At 37.9% G+C, this 26,702-nt stretch overlaps 1 long non-coding RNA gene across 2 annotated transcripts in view; it reads right to left on the bottom strand.

Moving 5' to 3' along the window:
• LOC140848003 (uncharacterized) overlaps window positions 1-26,702 on the bottom strand; it is a 1,137,778-nt gene that overhangs the window by 85,260 nt on the left and 1,025,816 nt on the right. The gene's annotated exons all lie outside the window — the stretch shown is intronic.

The following is a 26,702-nucleotide window of genomic DNA, read 5'->3' as shown; positions in this document are numbered from 1 at the left end:
TTCCCTCTCTCATTGTTGCTGTTGTTGTTTTGGTTTGGAGAGTGCTTTTTGGAAGTCTTAAAGGGGCAGGACAGGTCACTTAGACCAGAGGCAGGGAATCTGGGGATCTCTGGGCACTCTAACCCCCTGGGCAGCAGGGAGCACAGAGGCCCCTTACGGAGATAAATAGCCTCCTGGCCGCTCCCCCTCCAACGGGGCTCCACCATTTTGGAGGAACAGCCCCAGCCAGGCCAAGCCCACAGCAACAGCGGAGATAAACCCCAAAGCAACTGGGCAGGAAGCAGAAGCCCTGTCTGCGCACAGCTGCCCAGCACAAGCAACTAGAGGTCGCTATTCTCCCAGGAAAAGGCTACAAACCAACAAGAAGGGAAGCTCTTCCAGCGGTCACATGTACCAGCTCTGCAAACTATCTCTATCACCATGAAAAGGCAAAACTACAGGCAGACAAAGATCACAGAGACAACACCTGAGAAGGAGACAGACCTAACTAGTCCTCCTGAAAAAGAATTCAAAATAAAAATCATGAACATGCTGACAGAGATGCAGAAAAAAATGCAAGAGCAATGGGATGAGATGCAGAGAAAAATGCAAGAGCAGTGGGATGAAGTCCAGAAGGAGATCACAGATGTCAGGAAAGAGATCACAGAAGTGAAACAATCCCTGGAAGGATTTATAAGCAGAATGGATAAGATGCAAGAGGCCATTGAAGGAATAGAAGCCAGAGAACAGGAACGTATAGAAGCTGACATAGAGAGAGATAAAAGGATCTCCAGGAATGAAACAACACTAAGAGAAATATGGGACCAATACAAAAGGAAAAACATTCGTATTATAGGGATACCAGAAGAGGAAGAAAGAGGAAAAGGGATAGAAAGTGTCTTTGAAGAAATAATTGCTGAAAACTTCCCCAAACTGGGGGAGGAAATAATCGAACAGACCATGGAATTACACAGAGCCCCCAACAGAAAGGATCCAAGGAGGACAACACCAAGACGCATAATAATTAAAATGGCAAGGATCAAGGACAAGGAAAGAGTTTTAAAGGCAGCTAGAGAGAAAAAGGTCACCTATAAAGGAAAACCAATCAGGCTAACATCAGACTTCTCAACAGAAACCCTACAGGCCAGAAGAGAATGGCATGATATACTTAATGCAATGAAACAGAAGGGCCTTGAACCAAGGATACTGTATCCAGCACGACTATCATTTAAATATGATGGTGGGATCAAACAATTCCCAGACAAGCAAAAGCTGAGGGAATTTGCTTCCCACAAACCACCTCTACAGGGCATCCTACAGGGACTGCTCTAGATGGGAGCACCCCGAAAAAGAGCACAGAACAAAACACACAACATATGAAGAATGGAGGAGGAGGAATAAGAAGGGAGAGAAGAAAAGAATCTCCAGACAGTGTATATAACAGCTCAATAAGCGAGCTAAGTTAGGCAGTAAGATACTAAAGAAGCTAACCTTGAACCTTTGGTAACCACGAATCTAAAGCCTGCAATGGCAATAAGTACATATCTTTCAATAGTCACCCTAAATGTAAATGGACTTAATGCACCAATCAAAAGACATAGAGTAATAAATGGATAAAAAAGCAAGACCCATCTATATGCTGCTTACAAGAAACTCACCTTAAACCCAAAGATAAGCATAGACTAAAAGTCAAGGGATGGAAAAACATATTTCAGGCAAACAACAGTGAGAAGAAAGCAGGGGTTGCAGTACTAATATCAGACAAAATAGACTTCAAAACAAAGAAAGTAACAAGAGATAAAGAAGGCCACTACATAATGATAAAGGGCTCAGTCCAACAAGAGGATATAACCATTCTAAATATATATGCACCCAATACAGGAGCACCAGCATATGTGAAGCAAATACTAACAGAACTAAAGAGGGAAATAGACTGCAATGCATTCATTGTAGGAGACTTCAACACACCACTCACCCCAAAGGATAGATCCACCGGGCAGAAAATAAGTAAAGACACACAGGCACTGAACAACACACTAGAACAGATGGACCTAATAGACATCTATAGAACTCTACATCCAAAAGCAACAGGATATACATTCTTCTCAAGTGCACATGGAACATTCTCCAGAATAGACCACATACTAGCTCACAAAAAGAGCCTCAGTAAATTCCACAATATTGAAATTCTACCAACCAATTTTTCAGACCACAAAGGTATGAAAGTAGAAATAAATTCTACAAAGAAAACAAAAAGGCTCACAAACACATGGAGGCTTAACAACATGCTACTAAATAATCAATGGATCAATGAACAAATCAAAGTAGAGATCAAGGAATATATAGAAACAAATGACAACAACAACACTAAGCCCTAACTTCTGTGGGATGCAGCGAAAGCAGTCTTAAGAGGAAAGTATATAGCAATCCAGGCACACTTGAAGAAGGAAGAACAATCCCAAATGAATAGTCTAACATCACAATTATTAAAACTGGAAAAAGAAGAACAAATGAGGCCTAAAGTCAGCAGAAGGAGGGACATAATAAAGATCAGAGAAGAAATAAACAAAATTGAGAAGAATAAAACAATAGCAAAAATCAACGAAACCAAGAGCTGGTTCTTTGAGAAAATAAACAAAATAGATAAGCCTCTAGCCCAACTTATTAAGAGAAAAAGAGAGTCAACACAAATCAACATAATCAGAAATGAGAATGGAAAAATCACGAGAGACTCCACAGAAATACAAAGAATTATTAAAGACTACTATGAAAACCTATATGCCAACAAGCTGGAAAACCTAGAAGAAATGGACAACTTCCTAGAAAAATACAACCTCCCAAGACTGACCAAGGAAGAAACACAAAAGTTAAACAAACCAATTACAAGCAAAGAAATTGAAACAGTAATCAAAAAACTACCCAAGAACAAAACCCCGGGGCCGGACGGATTTACCTCGGAATTTTATCAGACACACAGAGAAGACATAATACCCATTCTCCTTAAAGTGTTCCACAAAATAGAAGAAGAGGGAATACTCCCAAACTCATTCTATGAAGCCAACATCACCCTAATACCAAAACCAGGAAAAGACCCCACCAAAAAAGAAAATTACAGACCAATATCCCTGATGAATGTAGATGCAAAAATACTCAATAAAATATTAGCAAACAGAATTCAACAGTATATCAAAAGGATCATACACCATGACCAAGTGGGGTTCACCCCAGGGATGCAAGGATGGTACAACATTCGAAAATCCATCAACATCATCCACCACATCAACAAAAAGAAAGACAAAAACCACATGATCATCTCCATAGATGCTGAAAAAGCATGTGACAAAATTCAACATCCATTCATGATAAAAACTCTCAGCAAAATGGGAATAGAGGGCAAGTACCTCAACATAATAAAGGCCATATATGATAAACCCACAGCCAGCATTATACTGAACAGCGAGAAGCTGAAAGCATTTCATCTGAGATCGGGAACCAGACAGGGATGCCCACTCTCCCCACTGTTATTTAACATAGTACTGGAGGTCCTAGCCACGGCAATCAGACAAAACAAAGAAATACAAGGAATCCAGATTGGTAAAGAAGAAGTTAAACTGTCACTATTTGCAGATGATATGATACTGTACATAAAAAACCCTAAAGACTCCACTCCAAAACTACTAGAACTGATATCGGAATACAGCAAAGTTGCAGGATACAAAATCAACACACAGAAATCTGTAGCTTTCCTATACACTAACAACGAATCAATAGAAAGAGAAATCAGGAAAACAATTCCATTCACCATTGCATCAAAAAGAATAAAATACCTAGGAATAAACCTAACCAAGGAAGTGAAAGACTTATACTCTGAAAACTACAAGTCACTCTTAAGAGAAATTAAAGGGGACACTAATAAATGGAAACTCATCCCATGCTCATGGCTAGGAAGAATTAATATCGTCAAAATGGCCATCCTGCCCAAAGCAATATACAGATTTGATGCAATCCCTCTCAAATTACCAGCAACATTCTTCAATGAATTGGAACAAATAATTCAAAAATTCATATGGAAACACCAAAGACCTCGAATAGCCAAAGCAATCCTGAAAAAGAAGAATAAAGTAGGGGGGATCTCACTCCCCAACTTCAAGCTCTACTACAAAGCCATAGTAATCAAGACAATTTGGTACTGGCACAAGAACAGAGCCACAGACCAGTGGAACAGATTAGAGACCCCAGAAATTAACCCAAACATATATGGTCAATTAATATTTGATAAAGGAGCCATGGACATACAATGGCAAAATGACAGTCTCTTCAACAGATGGTGCTGGCAAAACTGGACAGCTACATGTAAGAGAATGAAACTGGACCATTGTCTAACCCCATATACAAAGGTAAACTCAAAATGGATCAAAGACCTGAATGTAAGGCATGAAACCATTAAACTCTTGGAAAAAAACATAGGCAAAAACCTCTTAGACATAAACATGAGTGATCTCTTCTTTAACATATCTCCCCGGGCAAGGAAAACAACAGCAAAAATGAGCAAGTGGGACTACATTAAGCTGAAAAGCTTCTGTACAGCGAAAGACACCATCAATAGAACAAAAAGGAACCCTACAGTATGGGAGAATATATTTGAAAATGAGAGATCCGATAAAGGCTTGACGTCCAGAATATATAAAGAGCTCACACGCCTCAACAAACAAAAAACAAATAACCCAATTAAAAAATGGGCAGAGGAACTGAACAGACAGTTCTCCAAAAAAGAAATACAGATGGCCAAGAGACACATGAAAAGATGCTCCACATCGCTAATTATCAGAGAAATGCAAATTAAAACTACAATGAGGTATCACCTCACACCAGTAAGGATAGCTGCCATCCAAAAGACAAACAACAACAAATGTTGGCGAGGCTGTGGAGAAAGGGGAACCCTCCTACACTGCTGGTGGGAATGTAAATTAGTTCAACCATTGTGGAAAGCAGTTTGGAGGTTCATCAAAATGCTCAAAACAGACCTACCTTTTGACCCAGGAATCCCACTCCTAGGAGTTTACCCTAAGAACGCAGCAATCAAGTTTGAGAAAGACAGATGCACCCCTATGTTTATCGCAGCACTATTTACAATAGCCAAGAATTGGAAGCAACCTAAATGTCCATCGGTAGATGAATGGATAAAGAAGATGTGGTACATATACACAATGGAATACTACTCAGCCATAAGAAGTGGAAAAATCCAACCATTTGCAGCAACATGGATGGAGCTGGAGAGTATTATGCTCAGTGAAATAAGCCAAGCGGAGAAAGAGAAATACCAAATGATGTCACTCATCGGAGGAGTATAGGAACAAAGGAAAAACTGAAGGAACAAAACAGCAGTGGAATTACAGAACCCAAAAATGGACTAACAGGTACCAAAGGGAAAGGAACTGGGGAGGATGGGTGGGCAGGGAGGGATAAGGGGGGGGGAGAAAAAGCGGGTTATTAAGATTAGCATGCATGGGGGGCAGGGAGCAAGGGGAGGGTGGGCTGCACAACACAGAGAGGACAAGTAGTGACTCTACAACATTTTGCTAAGCTGATGGACAGTAACCGTAATGTGGTTGTTAGGGGGGACCTGATATAGGGGAGAGCATAGTAAACATAGTATTCTTCATGTAAGTGTAGATTAAAAATTTAAAAAAAAAAAAAAAAAAAAGAAAGAAAGAAAGAAGGAAAAGGGGGATTACTCCTTAACAGGATAAAACTATTGGTAAATCAAAGATCAACGCATGCTTTAAATATCCTTAATGTTGATCACTTAAAGGGTGTCAGATGATCAGCTATGGAGGTACTCTTTTCTGATAATATTCCTTTCTCTTAATTTAAAAAAAAAAAAAAAAGCAGTTACTGTGTGCTGACCTCCAATGAGTTCTGCACAGTGGTATAGAGGGCATGTCAAAGTGTGGGCAAAGGGTCTGTTTGTTTCTATGCAGGAGATCAAGGCCTAGCTTGGATACCCAGAAAATGAACTAAGATACGATATGAGGAGGAGCTTCTGGCATCAGCACTCTCTGGAGGACTTGTGCCGGGGGATGATCATCAAAAAGCCTCCACAGGGATCTGGACGATGCTGCGGTTGTGGCTGCATCCAGCCCACCATCTCCTGGACTTGCCATAAGAATGAGGAGGGAGATGTCTAGGCTGGCATGTGCATACAGTGAGACAACGAATTTGACCGGATCTGTACTGTTGGAACTCAACCAGGAGTTGGGAGGGGTGCAAGTTGCAGCACTCCAAAATCTCATGACTATAGACTATCTATGGTTAAAAGAACATATGGGATGTGAACAGATCCCAGAAATGGGCTGCTTTAATTTGTCTGATGGATCAAGTACAGTTGGACAATATCCATCATATCATAGATAAATTTTCACAAATGCCTAGGGTGCCTAAATGGTTTTCTTGGCTTCACTGGAGATGGATGGTAATTATAGATTTGCTTTGTTTATGTCACCGTATTCCTATTATGTTAATATATGTGTGCAAATTAGTTAGTAGTTTAAAACCTATACATACTTAAGGTACTATACAAGAAGATATGTCAAAGAAATAATCAATCCTCCCAAGTTTCCTTCGTATGCTACATCTATAGCTTTTCTTCTTCCTTCCTAATTACAACCCTTAAATAGAATTCGTGCCTCATATCGAATTTACCGAGTATCATAATTCCTCCAGGTGGTAAAGATACCTCGAGACAAGTGCTGGGCATAGAAGCCACAGGGCATAAATCTGCAAAGAAGTAAAAAAGCTAACCTTTGCAAACAATATGGCTTCTCTCTCACTTACCAACTTTACATTTCCCTGTATGGCCCCGGAAGATGACTGGTTAGCCAGAGACGGGTAAGATTCCTCAAGGGAGGAACAACCTAAGACAGGCACAGTCGCAGGGGGGCCATCAGGTGAGAATTTGGGGATCAACAGAGGTGAGGCTCAGAACCTCACCCCCCCTGCTTTGAGAGAAATCTTCTGCATCCGTGGATGTCTTGCTGCCCTTGTCTAGCCTGGATTAATACTTAGTCCATAGGCACACACCTGATCATCTGATCATCTACATTTGCCTTCTTACAGCACTAAACTATGTTTTCTACCTTTATCTTGCATCTACCTACCACTTCAGCATTTTATTAAAAATAAAAATAATAATAATAGTAGGAGAAATGTGGGATCAACATATAGATCAAGTACAAAAATCAAACGAATATTCATATTTGACCTGATTGTTTATAGGTCATATTGCATGATCAAAACCGAAAGTTTCTGTGATGACTGCCCTTGTACTGTTCACCATGTAAGAATTTATTCACTATGTAAGAATTCGTTCACCATGTAAGAACTTGTTCGTTATGCTTCAGAAGATTGGAGACTGACGAGAATTAGGCTTGAGATGGATTAATGATTGTACATTGAGCGTTGACCCCCCTATACTGAATTTTATTGTTGTTAACAACCATTTGATCAATAAATATGAGAGATGCCCTCTCAAAAAAAAAAAAAATGCAGCCACCCATTAATTCTTGGGGCAATTATCCTTGTGAATGACAAATTTAAAGGCCACCTTGAAATGTATTGTCTTTCCAAGTAAGCATGGAGATCCACAAGAACAAAAGTCATATATGCAGAAATACAGGCAGGAAAAGAAACCATATTAAAGTGATACCTAATTTCTATAAAAGCTTAATAGAGCAATGCCTATGCTCCTGAAATTTCACTCTAAGATATACATACCCAACAAAAGTGTGTATATAGTCATTAAATCACAGGTACTCAAATATTCTTAGAAAATCTATTTATAATAGCCTTAAAATGGAAAAGTCAACCATCTATTTTTGTTAGAGCTGATAAGTAAAGTGTAGTATATTCTCACAGTGGAATACTATGCATCAATGAGAATAAACACAAATGATAACCTCACAGGAAACTGTAGCTAAATCTTGTAATGATAATGCTGAATGAAAGAAGCCAGCGACAAAGGAGTATATAATATATGGAGTCTACTGTTATAAAGCAGAAAAAAATTATGATGTTAGAAATCAGCATAGCTGTTATTTTGGGAGAAATAGTGACTGGAGGGAGACACAAAGAAAAATTATGGGTTTCTGGTAATGTTCCATGACTATGCAATGGGACCTTTCAGATAGGCCTATTCTTAAACCTATCTATGTGTAGCATTATGCATACTAAGCAAATTAGGCTCTTTTAGGGTTAACTGTGTCCCTGGTAAGTGATTTCTCAAACATATATTCTTTTGACTTCACCTGCATGCTTTCAAGGGTTTATGTTTACATACAATGCATCAAAAAATTGTCCACTTGTTGCTTTTTTTGTGTGTATAATCATTCCAAGGTCTTGGCTGGGCTGTCCATCAAATCTCACAAGTGGTCATGGATTGGAACAATGCACTTTTTTATCCTCTGGAAATAATGGCTTCCAGACAGCTCACAGAAGTATGAAACTGAGAATGAATGAAACTGTATCACACTCCCTGCTGTGCATTACTATTTCAGTTACAGCTACTACCTTGTTTTAACACCCACATTTCTTCACTCATGGAGGCCAGAGTTACAGAAAACATACCCTCTGTTCATTGTCTGAGTATCAACTTCACATACCTTGGAAAAAGACTATAGCTTAAACACGTGTATGATTCAAAATATTATTGTAAGATTAAGATCTGGAATAATAAAAAAATAGTTCATTCACTGTGAATGGGCATGTATAACAGAAAAATAATGATGACATAAAATTAGTGTTTTTTTTTAAATTAACTTTTTAATGGACAGATTTATTAGCAGTATGAAGTGATTTAGATAAATGGAGGGAAAAAAATCTACCATGGAACAAGGTGGGCCAAGAACTTGTTCAGAACATTGGCAGCCTGCCGAACATACCCCTGGAAGGAGACATGCAACTTTAATCTTGATTATGGAGTAATCAAAAGTGGGCTGATTCTGAATGCCATCTGCTCTCAATGAAGCATTGGGGTTACAGGCTGCTCACTCTGATATGCCCTTCACCCATGCTCTCCAATTTCACCCGAAGTCCCATTTTGAAAGGTTGAGTTTTAAAGTTTACTATAATTAATATTCTTTACAAGAACCATTTATTTCTAATGGAGAGCAGAGTGGACAGCTGAAGTTTCTTTTATTCCACCTGGAGAAGCAAGTCATATGGGAGTAAATACGATCTAACTAGAAATCTCTATTCAGGCCGAAGGCACAGAACTTTCAGTTAGATGCTCTGATGAATCTTTGAAGGTGAGACACTACTTCAGCTCTTGAGCCAACTTGCTTTTCAATACAGATTATTAGTTTAGATTAGAGGTAAGAGATGGAAACAGGCATCCTGTCAATATAAAAAAAATTTTTAAGCTGTCCAGCCTAGTTTCTAAAATTATAATATCCTAAATTAAACAAATTATCTCTAATTTCATTTGTTTCATTGTGCCCTGTTGAACATTATGCTCTGTTAAATAGGGCACATCAATTCAAGTTACTTAGACTGTGTGGCAGCCTAGACTAAACCAGTGATGTCTTTATTAGACACATCTAGCCATAGATGAATATGACTGCTCTGCCGTATAGGGGATTGGTATGGATTGAAAGTGTTTCCCCAAAATGAATAACTGAGTCCTAACCCTGAGTATTTGTGAATGTGGCTTTATTTGGAAATACAGTCTTTGTAGATATAATTAAGTTAAGGTTCTCAAGATGAGAACAATCTAGATTTAGGATAGACCATAAATCCAATGACAGATGTCCCTATAAGAAAAAGGAGAGGACATTTGAGATACAGAGAAACAGAGGAGAGGCATTTGAAGATGGAGGCAGAGATTAGAGTGATGAATCTATAAAACAAGGAATGCCAGGGATTTCTGGGATGCATAAGAAGTGGGGGGGGAGGGGGGGAGGGAACATGGAACAGAAGGTACCAACCCTTCAGGCAACGTGATTTCAGATTTCTGACCTCTGAAGCTATGGAACAATAGTTTTCTAATGCCGTCATGTTTGTACTAATTCAGTACAGCAGCCCTGGGAAATTATTACAGGTATAATTATTATTAGTTTAAATTTTCTGGGAATCCTTTTATGAGCTTTAGTAAAAGAGATTCATTGGCATTCAGAAGACACTAGCTATTAAGTGAACCTGTCTTTGCCTTCCTCCCTTTTATTTCACTTTTTTTTTTTCCTTACTCCTTTCCCTCTGTGGGGAAAATGGGTATTTCTGACCACGGTTCCTGCCTGGCCTTAATAGCAGCCACTCTCCATATATATGAGCCTCTTTGCACATCTATGGGATGTTTACTGAGGGCAGAGTGGCTGATCAGTCACAACTGCCAGCCCAGAGCACGGTTGGAGAGGAAACACCCATTCCCGCCTCTCCTCTGTTCCTGGTACATAATTGGTCAGGTGTTCACCAGGGACCCGCCCACTCAGTGTCTCCCAGTGCAAGAGGCAGGGGGAGGAGAGAGTGCCCTGCAAGAAGAGTGTGGGGGAGAGCGGGTAGTAAGGTTTCGGAGTTGTGAGGATGGAGAGGGAGCGTAGAGAGTCACCAGCGCCAGCTGGGAGAGACTGAGTCGTGAGAATAAACCACTTTAATTTCCCCTTTTCTCCTCGAATTAATAAAGAACTTGGCCCTGGCTGGGAACCCCTCCTCCTGGAGCTACACCTTCCTTTGTGGAGTTATGTTAGAAAGAATGCTTAGAAACCAAAGAGATTGCTATTTGAAGACCATATTCAAGATAACAAGTAAAAATGAGAGATTTCAGAAAATTCATGGGAAGTATTTTGGCAGACTGTAGAGAGTCTATGGACATGATATAACTAGGAGGATGTCACTGCATTTCATACACAACAAGGCACTAGAGGCACACATGTTCTCCTGTGGATATGTTAGCATTGTGCCTTACTCTAATTATGGAAATGCAACACATTTCCCCCAAAGACAATGGACATTTACACATGAAATCAGCCCGCCTTTGTATTTTCCTGGTTAGTGTCACCAAAGTGTCTAGTAACTTTCCTAAGGCAAGCTCCTACCAACCAAATAACATATGTTACTATCTCCTGGAACTTCCATTCCTAGGGCCTCTCTGAAAGGATACACTAAATTACTGTCAAAATGCATACTTATGTCTCAGCATAACTCAATTACAATGACAGCACTTTTTATATTTATCTTTTACTACTTAAAGATTTATTGTTCTGTTCTTTAAATAAAACTGTGGAGCAAATCAAAAACAATGTATTCCTAATTTGCAAAGGCAGTAACAAATAACCTCAATCCTTTAAAAATGAGATTACTAAAGACAATCTTCTGAGAATCCTTGTCATCAAATAGAATTTTTAAACAGAGTTATGTTATAAAATTGATGTACTTCTCTTTTAAGACTATTCCTTATCTTGTGAAGTTGCCCTTGTGCAAGATTCACAATGACAAAAGACCAGAGTATTAGGGCTGATAGTGGACAGCTGGGGGGAAACAGAAAGGATTTCAAGTTAACAAACATTTTGAAGTTTTCATTGACTCTAATGACATGTGCATAAAGAAAAATGAACAGAAATTGCTTAAAAATAATAATAGGTGCATAGCAATGAAAACCATAATTTAGTTATAGAAAACACTTAAACCCAATGAAACAAAATGTGTTTGAACAAAAGGAACAGAACTTTGGAATGTCTTAGGGTAGCTATAGACATTTAATAGATACTTGGGAGTCACTAAGTCATACAGAAGTCACAGCACCTAGATAACAAATCTGTTCTGAATATATTTTAACTCTTAGCTGTCAGTTTACATTACTTTGCTGTATCTTTCATTCCTTACTTAGAAAATGCAGGACTGAGGGAAAATGGTTTCTGCATACATTTCCCAGGGCTGCTATAACAAGGTACCACAAATTTAATGAATTAAAAGCAACAGAAATTTATTCTCTTACAGTTCTAGCAGCTTGAAGTCCAAAATAAATTTGTCAGCAGGGCCATGCTTCCTCCGAAGGCTCTAGGGAAGAATCCTTCCTTGCCTCTTCTTGGCTTCTGGTGGCTCCAGGCAATCCTTGCTATTCCCTGACCTCTGAACACATCATTCCACCCTTTGCCGCCACTGCTCTCTTGTCTGTGTCTCTATCTCCTCTGAGCCTGTAAGTCTTTTCCTCTTTACAAAGAAACCAGTCAATGGATTTAAAGGCCTACCCTAATTCAGTGTGATTTCACTGTAACTATTTACATCTAATAAAGAGGTAAATTTGGGTGGACCTGAATTTTGGGGGGACACTTTGGGAGTATTTAACCAACTATAGTTTTTGATACTGTAATCCTCAAATTGCCCTCCTTAATGCTTTATCTCTTTACTAACTAAAGGAGAGAAAAAGAAGCAGTGGTATATCTTGATTCTTCATGAACCCATACATAAAGATGGAAAAAAGAAACAACGAATTATTTGGCATTTGCTCATCTGAGGGTTTGCTTATAGGGTAATGGGGACTATTATTACACTATCTGATGCTAATTGACACAGATAGTTCAAGAGTATGATGTTGGAAACCCAAACTGGCTTTAGTTTTTCATAATACCATGAACCCTGGGCAGTTACAGACAAAATGTCAGCCCTTAGACACAGTGGAAAGAGAATAAACCCAAACTTATCACCACTAACTGAGAAATGAACCCAGCAATTACAGATGGGTGAAAGAAGTCACCTTTATAAACACCAACAGCACTACTAAGTAACCAGGACCATCTGTGTACTATGTTTTCTTTTTCAATTCCCATCACTTACTGTTACTTAGACTATATTATAACCAATTAATATCCATAAGATTTGATAGTCTTCTATTTATGAAATGTCACAAGTATGTGTTCTTTCCAGGTCATCTTTTATTCATTACCTTTTGATTCTGCAGTCCAAGTATGGTGGTGTGAGTAAAATTGCAGTATTTCCAGAATCTCTCAACTGACCTTAGTGCATCTCCATATCAACAGGTGTTTCCAAGGGTGGAAAGAAGTACCATCTCCATGTCAATAGGTATTACAAGGAGGAGCGAGGGCATCAAACAAAACATTTTGAGTCCCAAGTCCATGTACCTTATGTGTATTTTACCTCATACTCTCTTATAGGTCAAATTTATATCTAAGCTGCCAGAACTCCTACAAAACTACCTCATCTTAAACCTTGTAGGGGGTTTCTCTGCCCCTGGCTTTTTGCCTTGCTACTCAATCTCCAGCCATTCAGCTAGATTATTTTCTTTTTTCCCTTTTAAATCCAGCTCTCCTTTGCTCTCTCTTTTAGGACACTAGTCTTAGACCTGGCTCTAGTTTCTGAACCAGCACTCTCCTAATCCACCCCTCCCCCTAGCTCTTTCATTGCCAACTGTCTTAGTCAGCTCAGGCTGCTGTTATAAAATACCATAGACTAGGTGGCTTAAAGAACAGACGTTTATTTCTTACAGTTCTGGATGACAGAAAGTCCGAGATTAAGATGCTAGCAAATCTGGTTCTAAGTGAGGGCTCTCTTCCTGTTCGCATTCACCTTCTCCCGTGGCGGAGAGTGGCAGTTCTGGTCTCTCTTTCTCATGAAGGTGGTGATCCTAGCATGGGGGGATCACCCTCATGATCTCATCTAAACCTTATAGTCTCCCAAAGGCCCCACTCTCTACTACCATCATCTTGGGGGTAGGTATTCCACATATGAATTTTGGGGGTATGTATACATTCAGTTCATAATATCATCTAAATGAAAAATAGTCAGGGTTTTGTTACTATTCTCCGAATGGAGAAATAGAATAGTGACAAATGTAGGAAATGTACAATTTCATGAACACTTGTCCCTTTTTCTTCCTAAATTTCTCTTTATGGAAACCGTAAATGATATCTAAAAATCATTTAATTTAAAGGAATGCTTGAATTGGCTTCCCAGAACTGCAACTGTCAGAGCCTAAATTGGTTTGAACAGAGTTAAACTCATTATGCTTGAAAAAGTTTTATTTTTTCCCTGCTTTGCAGATCTGATCATTAAAAATCTATGGAATGCTCAAAACCAGAGCACTGTATGAAGATTCCCCAGAACAAACCCTGGAGTCTCTCTGCCCCCTTACGCAAGCCTGAGAGAGAAGCGCACAGTCTGCATGTTTCCTCCTGCTGCAGGGAAGCTACAGGACAGCTCCCCTCCTGCAGGACCTCAGGAATTGTCCACCGTTGAGTTAGTCGCGTGCAGCCTTAGGCTTATTTTATTCCACCTTCCCAATTTTCACCTTTGTAACTCTACTCTCTTGAGGTTCTACTAAATCACTGATATTCCTGCCTTTACTTTATTCTGCTTAATAGTTTCTTTAGAGGAGGAAGAGCCCAAGGGAGGCTGTGGCCCAAAACCAAGGAAAGACTGGCTTCTTGAAAATGGGCTATGAAGAAATGCGTCTTAGTGACAGTACATCTTTTTCCAGAACAGTGTTTCTAAAAAGGTGGCATTATTTTAAGTAATGTGTGATGTATATAACACAAATTAAAAATTGTGCATTTATGGGAATATATAATATAGCACAGAAATGGCAACTAGTCTACCACATTTGTATTCAGTTATTCATTTCTTCGAACAAGGCCAAGTTAACAAACGGAGTAGACCTAATGTAAAGTAGTCAATGTAAAGGGGAGAAAACACTAAATAATTATATGTGGCACAGAGCAATGGCAAAACATGTGATGGCATTATGTTCATGATAGAAAGTCTGGAAAATATTGTCTTAAAAGATCAAGATACTCATTAAAAGCAGGAAACAAATGCATATTCAGACTTTGGAGTGAGTAGACTAGTCAGCTGGGTCACCTTGGACAAAATTACTTTAATTTTGGTGGCCTTCCTCAGGTTCTTAATCCAAAACTATGAATTGCCTTCCTCAAAGTACACTTGTGAGGATTATCACAACACGGGTATGTGATTAAAGCCCTTATTAGGTAGCTAATACATTTTAGTTCTCTTTATTCCCCATACACTCATCTGATAAAGTAATAAGCATAGTACCTGATGTTTATGGCTGAACTCAGGTCTCCGAATGTTTTCCTTTTCCTCACTCCTGCAAACGTCTTATTTTTCTGACTCCACAGGTGACCTCTATTAGCCCTTGATACAGAATTTATTCTCAAAATATTTTTGGATTTATATTGTGAAGGAAAAAATCCACAAACTAAAATATTTTAAAAGCTGTTCTGTATTGTTTCTCTTGAAGGATGAGTGTTGACCACTGTTGTGTTGTTATGACTGTTTAGAAGCTGGGTCACAAGATGTTAACTTCTAACAAAAATAAAGAAAAACATGTTGCGTTTTCCAGAAAAAAAAAAAATCTAATTGTCACTGAGAATAAAGAAACAAAGAAATGTTCCAGTAATACTGAATAGTTCTCTAGCAATTTTTCAATACTCATCAGTGATAAATTTTTTATAAGGGATGTAATTCAACAGTTCCAGAATTTAAATACACTTTTTGAGATGTCTGAGTAAGTAAAACATTATGGGAATATGGAATTATTTGGTTTAAACTTATGTAATAATTGATTGAAGCAGCAATTATTTCAAGAGAGGGATATTGGTATAGTTTTTAATGATTCTTTACTCAAAGTATAAGAATTTCTTAAAACTTTTATTTTATATTTAACAAACAAGGCTTGTTTGTGAAACATTCTTTTAAAAAGGCAGCTAGTTTTTCTATATTAAAAATATATGATTAATAGTTATATATAGAAATATCTATACACTGAAGATTTTAAAACAGCTATTAGATTAAAAATATTTAATCTTATGACACTGACCTTTTTATAAGTTTTCAACCTGTATTTTTGAAAGGATATTTAAGATACTGTAAATACTCAGGAGAGAGATAGTTACTAAGGAAGCTTAGGGAAGATTTTTCTGGAGGAGATAACCTACTCATACCGGGACTTTGAGTTGAAAGCCCTTTAGAAATGTTGCAAAGCAGAAGATATTTCAACCAAATGTAAGTTGTTTGGGACTCACTGTGGGAAGAAGACTAATATTCCATAATTTCTAGGGAGACAACACCACAATATTCTTATACATTGGTCTGGGAGATTCATATCTTTATAAGTTTAACCTTTAGAGAATGAACTGAAAGAGCACTTCTCTTAAAAGGAAAAAGAAAATTATTAATATATACTTAACAAAAAGAAGTCTATTGTGCATTCCATGATAATGACTACTACCTAAATTTAATTCTATAATCCTTAGAAAAACCGAAACAGTGAGCAAGAAGAGTAAAGGAAATCATCCATTGCGCATGAATATAACCAACAAACTTCAATTTGCATGTAAATGGATGGAAAATATCTCCAGACCAGTAGACACCCAGGTCAGTGGATCTTGAGGATATGTTATATTATCATCTCCATATACTCAGAAGAGACAAACTCTCAAAATTAATGGAAGAGGAATTTATGGATGCTTCATTAACACACCTACATTAACCTGTGTAAAATGTATTTATATCTGTCAATCAACAGTCCACTTATAAAAATAAATGGATAATTATTTTTAACTAAATATTTTTAACTATTTCAGTTTAACTAAAAGCCAGCTTACTTAATAGGGAAACAATGGTTAATTTCCCACTAAACACGGGATTGTTGCAAAATGCCCACTCTCTCCACCCCTATTTAGTATTTGGTTGAAGATGTTATCAGTGTAAACAGATCAGAGAAAACAATTAAAGACATAAAATGGGAAAGAATAAATAAAACTATCTCTATGTATAAACCCTAAGGTAATATACCAGAAAAACCCAAAAGATTTTATTTTAAAATACTGTAACAGTAAGAATTCAATAAGATAGCTGAATATACAGTTAGCATAAAATATCAATAAGCTTTATGTATCTTCAGACAATAATGAGTTAGAAGAGATAATGAAAGAGAAAAACCCCATTCCTAGTAGCAAACTTAAAGATGAAATAGCTAGGAATAAAATTGATAAAAATGAGCAAAGCCTATATAAATTAACTGAAAAATCAACAGTACAATGGGACAAGTGGAAGGCCGAACCATATTCTTAGAGACATAAATCAGTATCACAAAAATGTCAATGATCTCCAAGTTAGTTGATAATAATAATATAATCATAATAAATAGAGGAATTTATGATCTGTAATTGGAGTAGTTAACTACAACATCCTTGTTTTAAAAAAAACAATATACCAAAGAAGAGTGATAGGAAAAAGCCTGAAAAAGATAAGCAGTTAGGGATTGGGAGCTGGAGGGTAAAATAAGCCTATCAGAAATAAAAACATAATTGAAATCCTATGACGTATTTGTTTTTTTAATGTAGGTATTGGCACATGAATAGTTAGATAGCAATGCTTCAGAGTAGAAAAGCCCAGAATTTTGGTGTATGTTTTCTGTGGCATCTGAAATTGCTAAGTGAAGTAAACTTATTAATCAGTAATGTTGGGACAACCGGACAGTCATTTACAGAATGATAAAACCAGACCTAGATCCCACAGTTTACACCAGATCATTTCCAAATGGAATAAAGTTTGTTAAAGCTCTAAGTAGTAAATGAAAGATTACTTTATAAACAAGGAATGACGACAGACAGTTTAGCATTCAAAATCCAGAAGCTATAAAAGGTAAGACTGATATATCAAGCTTCAAAAGAAAAATGAAACACTGTAAGTCAATTGCAAACAAACAAACCCCAAATTAAAAATTATGTTACAGGCAAATGGCTCATCCTCCTAGCATGTAAAAATCTACTAAAGAATCAAGAAGAAAATGGTCAAATATCCTAACATAAAACTGAGTAACTATACTAGTCATGGTGAGCATTTCATAATGTACATAATATCAAATTATTATGTTGTACACCTGAAACCAATATGGTATTGTATAGCAATTTTTAAAAATGGGCAAAAATTGTGAAGGGAGTTCCAGGAAAAGCTAAGCAAATGACAATTAAGCAGATTAAGAAAAGATCAGTTTTATTTATAAGATACATATAAATTAAACTACAAAGTGAGGCAGTTTCTCACCTATAATAATAACAAAAATCCAATAGATTTACAATATGCTCTGATGGCAACACTGTGGAGAAATATCTGCACCACTGCCAGAGTAACTGAAAAATGGCTTAACAATGGTAGAAGAGAATTTGGCATATCAAACCAAACTGCATAGATTTAACCACCTGATACAGCAATCCAACTACAAGGATTTCACCTAGTTGACACAGAAAGCCATCTCAGGTATGAAATATCACAGGACGTGATTATCCATAGCAGGATTATTTGAAACAACAAAAGATTAAAAACAATTTAAATGTTCAGCTTTAGAGGACTGTTTTAGTGGACTACCGTACTTCTACCAAAAGAGTGTATCGTGTAGCTGTAAAGAAATGATCTCCAGGTTATATTAAATGAACATGTTAAAGAAGTGTGAATAGGAATACACATATGCATATTACTTGCTTATTTTTATAAAAAGTAAAGCACTAGAGAAGAAACAAACAATAAAAGTGTTTATAAAACGAATAAAAATTAAAATGAAAGCAAGATTATTCTGAGAAGAATTTAAGATATTTTACTATTTTAAAACATATAAATTATTTTATTTATGTATTAAGATATAAATGAATCATGAGAAAAAACCTGAAATTAAGAACAAAGTAAAACACATAAATAACATTCTATACAAAATTTTATTTTATTAGTAATACAGTTTAAGAATATAAGTAAGGACGTTACTCTATTTATCCATAATAGTATATATTTTAGGACCAAAAAAAAAAACTGTAAAAAATGTCTTAAATTCCACTTGGTGATTTTATTTTTTAGTGTATTGTGAAATAATTTTGAAATGGAGGGTAAATCAAATAAGTATATAGGGTAATATTAACAACCAAGCATTTCAATGTAAGAGGAAAAAGAACCAAATATAATATTAAAGAAGTTAAGAAAAAAATCCTATAACATTAAATTTGTATTAGGAATATCATACACAGTCACGAACATATGCTTTAAAGTCTAAATTCTTCTCAGCATCACAGTTACCATTTTATGTAATTGATTAAAACACACACATTATCAATTTTTGAAAAAGTTATTAAACACAGAGATGAAACTTTTATTGAAAATCCTTCTCTCAGTGAGATGGATGGTGAAGGGAAGCTGTCATTTTGATTCTCAACATCAATTACAAGTATGTTTTGAAATGGCCTTTGTCACCCCAGAGGTTTTTGGTTTTGTTTGTTCATTTGGGGCAATGCAATTAGAAGATTTAGAATGTGGGATGGATAAAATACCTGGCTTTCTTTTGTGGATTTAGGATAAGGCAATCATGATAGAGAAGGATCAAAAGCAGGCTTCCAGGGCGTTTAGGAAGGGGTCTGCAGAAAAGTTGAGATTTGGAAATCAGATCCCTGTAAACTTTCTACACTTTTGTACCCTATAGTCAATCTTTATGCAGACCTAGCATTTCATGTACCCAGGTTGAAGACTGCTGCCCTAAATCACCCAAATAGAAGTTAATCATAGGCGTTCTCCCCTCCTCATCTTTCCTCTTTCTTTTTAATTGTTATCCCTCTTCAGAATGCAGTTATTACAGTAAAACAAAAAAATACCTCAATGTCAGGAAAATTCTGGAATATATTTGTATGTGAGAAAGCTAGAGATATTTTATACAGTGGCCAAGTTTTCAAAATTTCACTTTGCTTTTCACTCTAATGCTACCTAATTTATTACCCGTGGTAAGAGAAACATTTCTCTTTAAAGAAAAGCAGTGTCAACAAGAGGCATTTATTGATTGACCACATTATGTCAGGCAAAATACTGAGATTATATTGTTGGGCCCTTATTTGTTTTAATAATCTGAATCTTATAAGTGAGGGTATGAAGTTGGTTTAGCAAAATAGTTTTCCTAATAGTCAAATGTCACACAACTAGTAAACAGGTTTCTAAATATATCCGACTTTAAATCTGTGATCCTAATCATTGGCCTGTTCTATTACAGTTGCTTAGTTTCAAGGTGAAATGTTATTCTTCAATATTTCAGGGGCTCTGATATCCCTTGTATTATGTTCAAAACCTCTTTACCTTGAGTTTAAATGAAATCAGTTTATATTGTGTGATTCGAATTTCTCACATCCAAAATATGTGGCTTGGCCAAATACATGGCTTGGTTAATTGTGAAGTTTCCTCCCAGCACCAAAGGTTCAATAGCTTTACAACTTCTTTAGTCTATAGCTTATTGGAAGAATTTCCCATAAAACAATTATTAGAACACCAAACCCAATCTGCTCATCTTTTCCTTTCTGGCTGATAAAAATAGCTCTCCTAACTAAACCCAGTTGTAGTTTCATTCTTCCTTTTCTTTTTTCTCACTTTCCCTTTTTTTTTTGGTATCATTAATATACAATTACATGAGCAACATTGTGATTACTAGATTTCCCCCATTATCAAGTCCCCATCACATACCACATTACAGTCACTGTCCATCAGCATAGTAAGGCTCTATAATGCTATAGAATCACTACTTGTCTTCTCTGTGCTATACTGCCTTCTCCATGGCACCCCCAACATTATGCGTGCTAATCATAATGCCCCTTATTCCTCTTCTCCCTTCCTCCCTCCCACCCACCCCCTGCCAGTCCCTTTCCCTTTGGCAACTGTTAGTCCATTCTTGGGTTCTGTGAGTCTGCTGCTGTTTTGTTCCTTCAGTTTTGCTTTGCAAGTATGCTCCACAGATGAGTGAAAAAAATCATTTGGTACTTGTCTTTCTCCTCCTGGCTTATTTCACTGAGCATAATACCTTCTAGCTCCATCCGTGTTGTTGCAAATGGAAGGATTTGTTTTCTTGTGGATGAATAATACTCCATTGTGTATATGTACCACATCTTCTTTATCTATTCATCTACTGATGGACACTTAGGTTGCTTCCATTTCTTGGCTATTGTAAATAGTGCAGTGATAAACATAGGGGTGCATATGTCTTTTGCAAACTGGGCTCCTGCATTCTTAGGGTAAATTCATAGGAATAGAATTCCTGGGTCAAATGGTATTTCTATTTTTAGTTTTTTGAGGAACCTCCGTACTGCTTTCCACAATGGTTAAACTAGTTTACATTCTCACCAGCAGTGTAGGAGGGTTCCCCTTTCTCCGCATCCTCGCCAGCATTTGTTGTTCCTATTCTTTTCTATCTTGGCCATCCTAACTGGCATGAAGTAATATCTCATTGTGGTTTTAATTTGCATTTCCCTAATAATTAGCGAGGTGGAGTATCTTTTCATGTGCCTGTTGGCCATCTCAATTTCTTCTTTGGAGAATTGTCTGTTCATATCCTCCACCCATTTTTTAACAGGGTTATTTGCTTTTTGGGTGTTGAGGCATATGAGTTCTTTATCTATTTTGGATGTTAACCCCTTGTCAGATATGTCATTTACAAATATATTCTCCCATTCTGCAGGATGCCTTATTTTTCTGCTGATAGTGTCCTTTGCTGTACAGAAGCTTTTTTAGTATGATGTGGTTCCATTTGTTCATTTTTTATTTTGTTTCCTTTGCCCAAGGAGATGTGTTTAGGAAAAAGTTGTTCATGTTTATATTCAAGAGATTTTTACCTATGATTTCTTCTATGAGTTTTATGGTTTCATGACTTACATTCAGGTCTTTAATCCATTTCTAGTTTACTTTTGTGTATGGGGTTAGACAGTGATTCAGTTCCTTTCTCTTACATATAGCTGTCCAGTTTTGCCAACACCAGCTGTTGAAGAGGCTGTCATTTCCCCATTGTATGTCCATGGCTCCTTTATCATATATTAATTGACCATATATGTTTGGGTTAATACCTGGACTCTCTATTCTGTTCCACTGGTCTATGGGTCTGTTCTTGTGCGAGTGCCAACTTGTCTTGATTACTGTGGCTTTGTAGTAGAGCTTGAAGTTGGGAAGTGAGATCAGCCCTGCTTTACTCTTCCTTCTCAGGATTGCTTTGGCTATTCGGGGTCTTTTGTCATTCCATATGAATTTTAGAACTATTTGCTCTAGTTTGTTAAAGAATGCTATTATTATTTTGATAGGGATTGCATTGAATCTGTAGATTGCCTTAGGTAGGATGGCCATTTTGAATATCTCAATTCTTCCTATCTATGAGCACAGGATATGTTTCCATTTATTAGTATCTTCTTTAATTTCTCTCATGAGTGTCTTGTAGATTTTAGAGTATAGGTCTTTCACTTCTCTGGTTAGGTTTATTCCTAGGTATTTTATTCTTTTTGATGCAACTGTGAATGGAATTGTTTTCATGATTTCTCTTCCTTCTAGTTCATTGTTAGTGTATAGGAATGCCACAGATATCTGTGTATTAATTTTGTATCCTGAAACTACTGAATTCAGATATTAGAACTAGTAGTTTTGGAGTGGATTTTTTAGGGATTTTTATGTACAATATCATGTCATCTGCAAACAGGGACCGTTTAACTTGTTCCTTGCCAGTCTGGATGCCTTTTATTTCTTTGTGTTGTCTGATTGCCTTGACTAGGACCTCCAGTACTATGTTGAATAAAAATGGGGAGAGTGGGCATCCTTGTCTTGTTCCTGATCTTAAAGGAAAAGCTTTCAGCTTCTCGCTCTGAAGTATAATGTTGGTTGTGGGTTTGTCATATATGGCCTTTATTATGTTGAGTTACTTGCCCTCTATACCCATTTTGTTGAGTGTTTATCATGAATGGATGTTGAATTTTGTCAAATGCTTTTTCAGCATCTATGGAGATGATCATGTGGTTTTTGTCCTTCTTTTTGTTGATGTGGTGGGTGATGTTGAATTTTTGAATGTTGTACCATCCTTGCATCCCTGGAAAAAATCCTACCTGATCATGATGAATGATCTTTTTGATGTATTTTTGAATTTGCTTTGCTAATATTTTGAGTATTTTTGCGTCTATGTTCATCAGGAATATTGGTCTGTAATTTTTTTTTTGTGGGGTCTTTGCCTGGTTTTGGTATTAGAGTGGTTCTGGCCTTATAAAATGAGTTTGGAAGTATTCCCTCTTCTACTCTTTGGAAAACTTTAAGGAGGATGTGTATTAGGTCTTCACTAAATTTTTGATAAAATTCAGCAGTGAAACCATCTGGTACAGGGTTTTTGTTCTTAGGTTAGTTTTTGATTACCAGTTCAATTTCGTTGCTGGTAATTGATCTGTTCAGATTTTCTGTTTCTTCCTTGTTCAGCCTTGGAAGGCTGTATTTTTCTAGAAAGTTATCCATTTCTTCTAGGTTATCCAATTTGTTAGCATATAATTTTTCATAGTATTCTCTAATAATTCTTTGTATTTCTGCAGTGTCCATAGTGATTTTTCAAGGTTGACTTCCTTACAATCTAAGGGTCTATCCTAACTCACTTAATATGCTATTGCAAACACAATCTAAAGGTTCTTTTCTTTTTCTCCTCCTTTTTCTTCCTCCTCCATTCTTTATATGTTAGGTATCATATTTTGTACTCTTTGTCTATCCCTTGATTGACTTTGGGGGTAGTTGATTTGATTTTGCATCTGCTTAATAATTAATTTTTCTACTTTGCTGTGGTTTATTTCCTCTGGTGACAGCTATTTAGTCTTAGGAGCACTTCCATGTATAGTAGTCCCTCCAAAATGCACTGTTGTGGTGGTTTGTGAGAGGTAAATTCTCTCAGTTTTTTCTTTTCTGAAAATTGTTTGATTCCTCCTTCAAATTTAAATGATTATCTTGCTGGATAAAGTAATCTTGGTTTGAGGCCCTTCTGCTTTATTGCATTAAATACATCATGCTACTCCCTCTGGGCCTGTAAGGTTTCTGCTGAGAAGTCTGATATTAGCCTGCTTGGCTTTCCTTTGTATGTGATCTTATTTCTCTCTCTGGCTGCTTTTTATAGTCTGTCCTTATCCTTGATCTTTGCCACTTTAATTACTGTATGTCATGATGTTATCTTCCTTGGGTCCATTGTGTTGGAAGATCTGTGTACATTCATGGTCTGGGAGACTACCTCCTTCTCCAGATTGGGGAAGTTTTTAGCACTTACCTCCTCAATGACACTTTCTATCACTTTTTCTCTCTCTTCTTCTGGTACCTCTATAATGCAAATATTGTTCTGTTTGGACTGGTCACACAGTTCTCTTATTTCATTTTTAGAGATCCTTTTTTCTCTCTGTGCCTCAGCTTCTTTGTATTCCTCTTCTCTAATTTCTATTCCATTTACGGTCTCTTCTACTACATCTAATCTGCTTTTAAATCCCTCCCTCCTTTGTATGTTTCATTTCAGATATGGAATTTCTTAATGATTGAATCTCCATCTTAAATTCATTCCTGAGCTCTTGAACATTTTTCTGTACCTTCTTGAGCATGTTTATAATTTTTATTTTGAACTCTCTTTCAGGAAGATTGGGGAGTTCAGTTTAATTTGGTCCTTTTTCTGGAGTTTGTGAGATTTTGGTCTGGTCCAGGTTCCTTTGACATTTCATATTTCTATGTGGTGCTCTCTAGTGCCCAGAAACTCTACTGTCTGGAACTGCTCAGCTCCTGGAGTGAGGTTGAGGGTCATAGGGGAGTGGCACTGGTGCCTGGTGGGAGGGAAGAGCTGTTTCCTTCTTTCCAGCTATAGTGTCTGTCTCCAGTGTCAGAGCCAGTGGGCTGAGTACACAGGTGTAAGCCTCTGTGCTTGGCATCTCTAGATGTTGTAGGTGGGGCCTCCCTTTGACTGGCCTGATGCCAGCACAGTGAGTGCCGGTTTGCGAGCCAGTGCTGGCAGGCCAGGAGGTCACAGTAGAGGGGCCTTGGAGCTGAGTAACCAACCTGAAGGATGGAGCTCCTGAAGCTCTTCAAATTTCCCAACCTGCTGGGCAGAGCGCACCCAGACAACCTTGTCTACCTGTCACTTCTCCCGTGCTACAAGCTCCGTGCAAACCCTGCCCTTTCAGCAACCCTCTAGCTGCTAGGAAGCCTCTCAGACCACCTGCCTTTCCTTTATTCCAGAGTGGCCGGATGTGGATCCCCATCCTCCACAAATGACCAGTATCTCAGTCTCTTGCATTCCACCTGTCTGAGATCCCCAACCCCACCAACCTCCAGAGCACCACACAATGTAGGTTTGTGGTTCAAAGCAGACCTCCAGGGGTGGGTGTTCAGCAGTCCTAGGCTTCCACCCCCTCCCCGCTCTGTTTCTCTTCCTCCCGCCAGTGAGCTGGGGTGGGGGAAGGGCTTGGGTTCTCACTTTGTCTTTTATAAGCTGCTTCTGATTTATTTATTTATTTGGTACCATTCTTGCTCCTATACTGGTCAACTGATTTGCAGAGTTAAGGGGCCTGCCAAATAATTATTCTAAAAGTCAGCTTTAATATTTGTTAATCTTTTTCAGCAAAGGAAGACACATACTATTAGAGAAGGCATTGGCTCCTTACAGGACCTATTTGCTTATGAAATGGTTTTGAGAGTAAAAAGAAGAATCAATGAAAAGATGGTGAATTAGGATGGCAGGGGGGAAGCCTCCTCCCATGTACATACCAAGAAAGCAGCTACAACAAACACAACTAACCTTGACAATAACCTGAAGTCTGCAGAACAGACCACCTACACCTGGGGAAGAAGACAGGACTTCATGGAGAAGGATAAAGAGCAGATGGAAAGCCAAGCTCTTCCTCTATCCCAGCCCACAAGTGGGAGGGAGAGGAATGATGCTGGTAGGGGATAAGTACTCAGGAATCCAGCACACCTGGCTGTGGAGATCTGCTCCAGGAATATGAGTTCACAGTGTATCGGGCTTTGGTGATAATGGACCTGGACACCAGAAAGACCTGGAGTCCTCTGATGGCTGAGACTTCTGTCACTTGTGTAGGACAGACACACTCCACTAGTCCCTATGAGACCCAACACAGAGACAGCAGTTTGAAAGATTTACCAGCAGCAGGAAGTATACCAGAGGGGCAGGAGTTGAAGGGAGCTCTCTTGGGAAAAAGAGGGTAGATGGACGACACTTCCCCAGCCCTCTCTCAGCCCAACTGGCCGGGCACTAGCAGGAGCTGACACAAATGCTTCATTTCTTTCACTGGCAGCAGAACCATGGGCCATGCTCCCTTGCCCATTTGACTTGCCCAGACCGCTGGCCCAGGAGCAGGCCTTCATTTCTGACAGGCAGGCAGAGGACCACCCAGCCCACAAGGAATCCCAGCAGAAGTGCCTCATGTCACATAAAGCTGTGCAGAGTTTAGCTGTGGGTGGGGATCAGCCACTGCCTCAGGCAGGCAGAGAGAACCGGGCACTGTTAAGCAAAGAGTCCTAAGCTACTGCGCACCACAGGAAGCCAATTTCATAAAGCCATCACCTTAGCAAACCATTACTAAGCTATCAAATAACAACAGAAAAGTATAAGAGAGGAAGAAAGGAACAGAGAGTAACAACAAAACCTACCAAAAACAATAAAATGGCAATAAGAACACACCTATCAATGATTACCTTAAATGTAAATGGACTAAATACACCAGTCAAAAGAAATAGAATGGCAGAATGGAAAAAGAAGCAAGTCCCATCTGTATGCTGCCTAAAGAGACTTATTTTAGACTTAAAGACAAAAATAGACTGAAAATGAAAGGATGGCAAAGATATTTCATGCAACTAAAAGGGAGAAAAAAGCAAGAGGAGCAGAACTTAAACCAGACAAAACA

Source organism: Manis javanica, chromosome 1, assembly GCF_040802235.1.
Source record: "Manis javanica isolate MJ-LG chromosome 1, MJ_LKY, whole genome shotgun sequence".
Lineage (NCBI taxonomy): Eukaryota > Metazoa > Chordata > Mammalia > Pholidota > Manidae > Manis > Manis javanica.
This window is presented reverse-complemented; position numbering and strand designations above follow the sequence as displayed.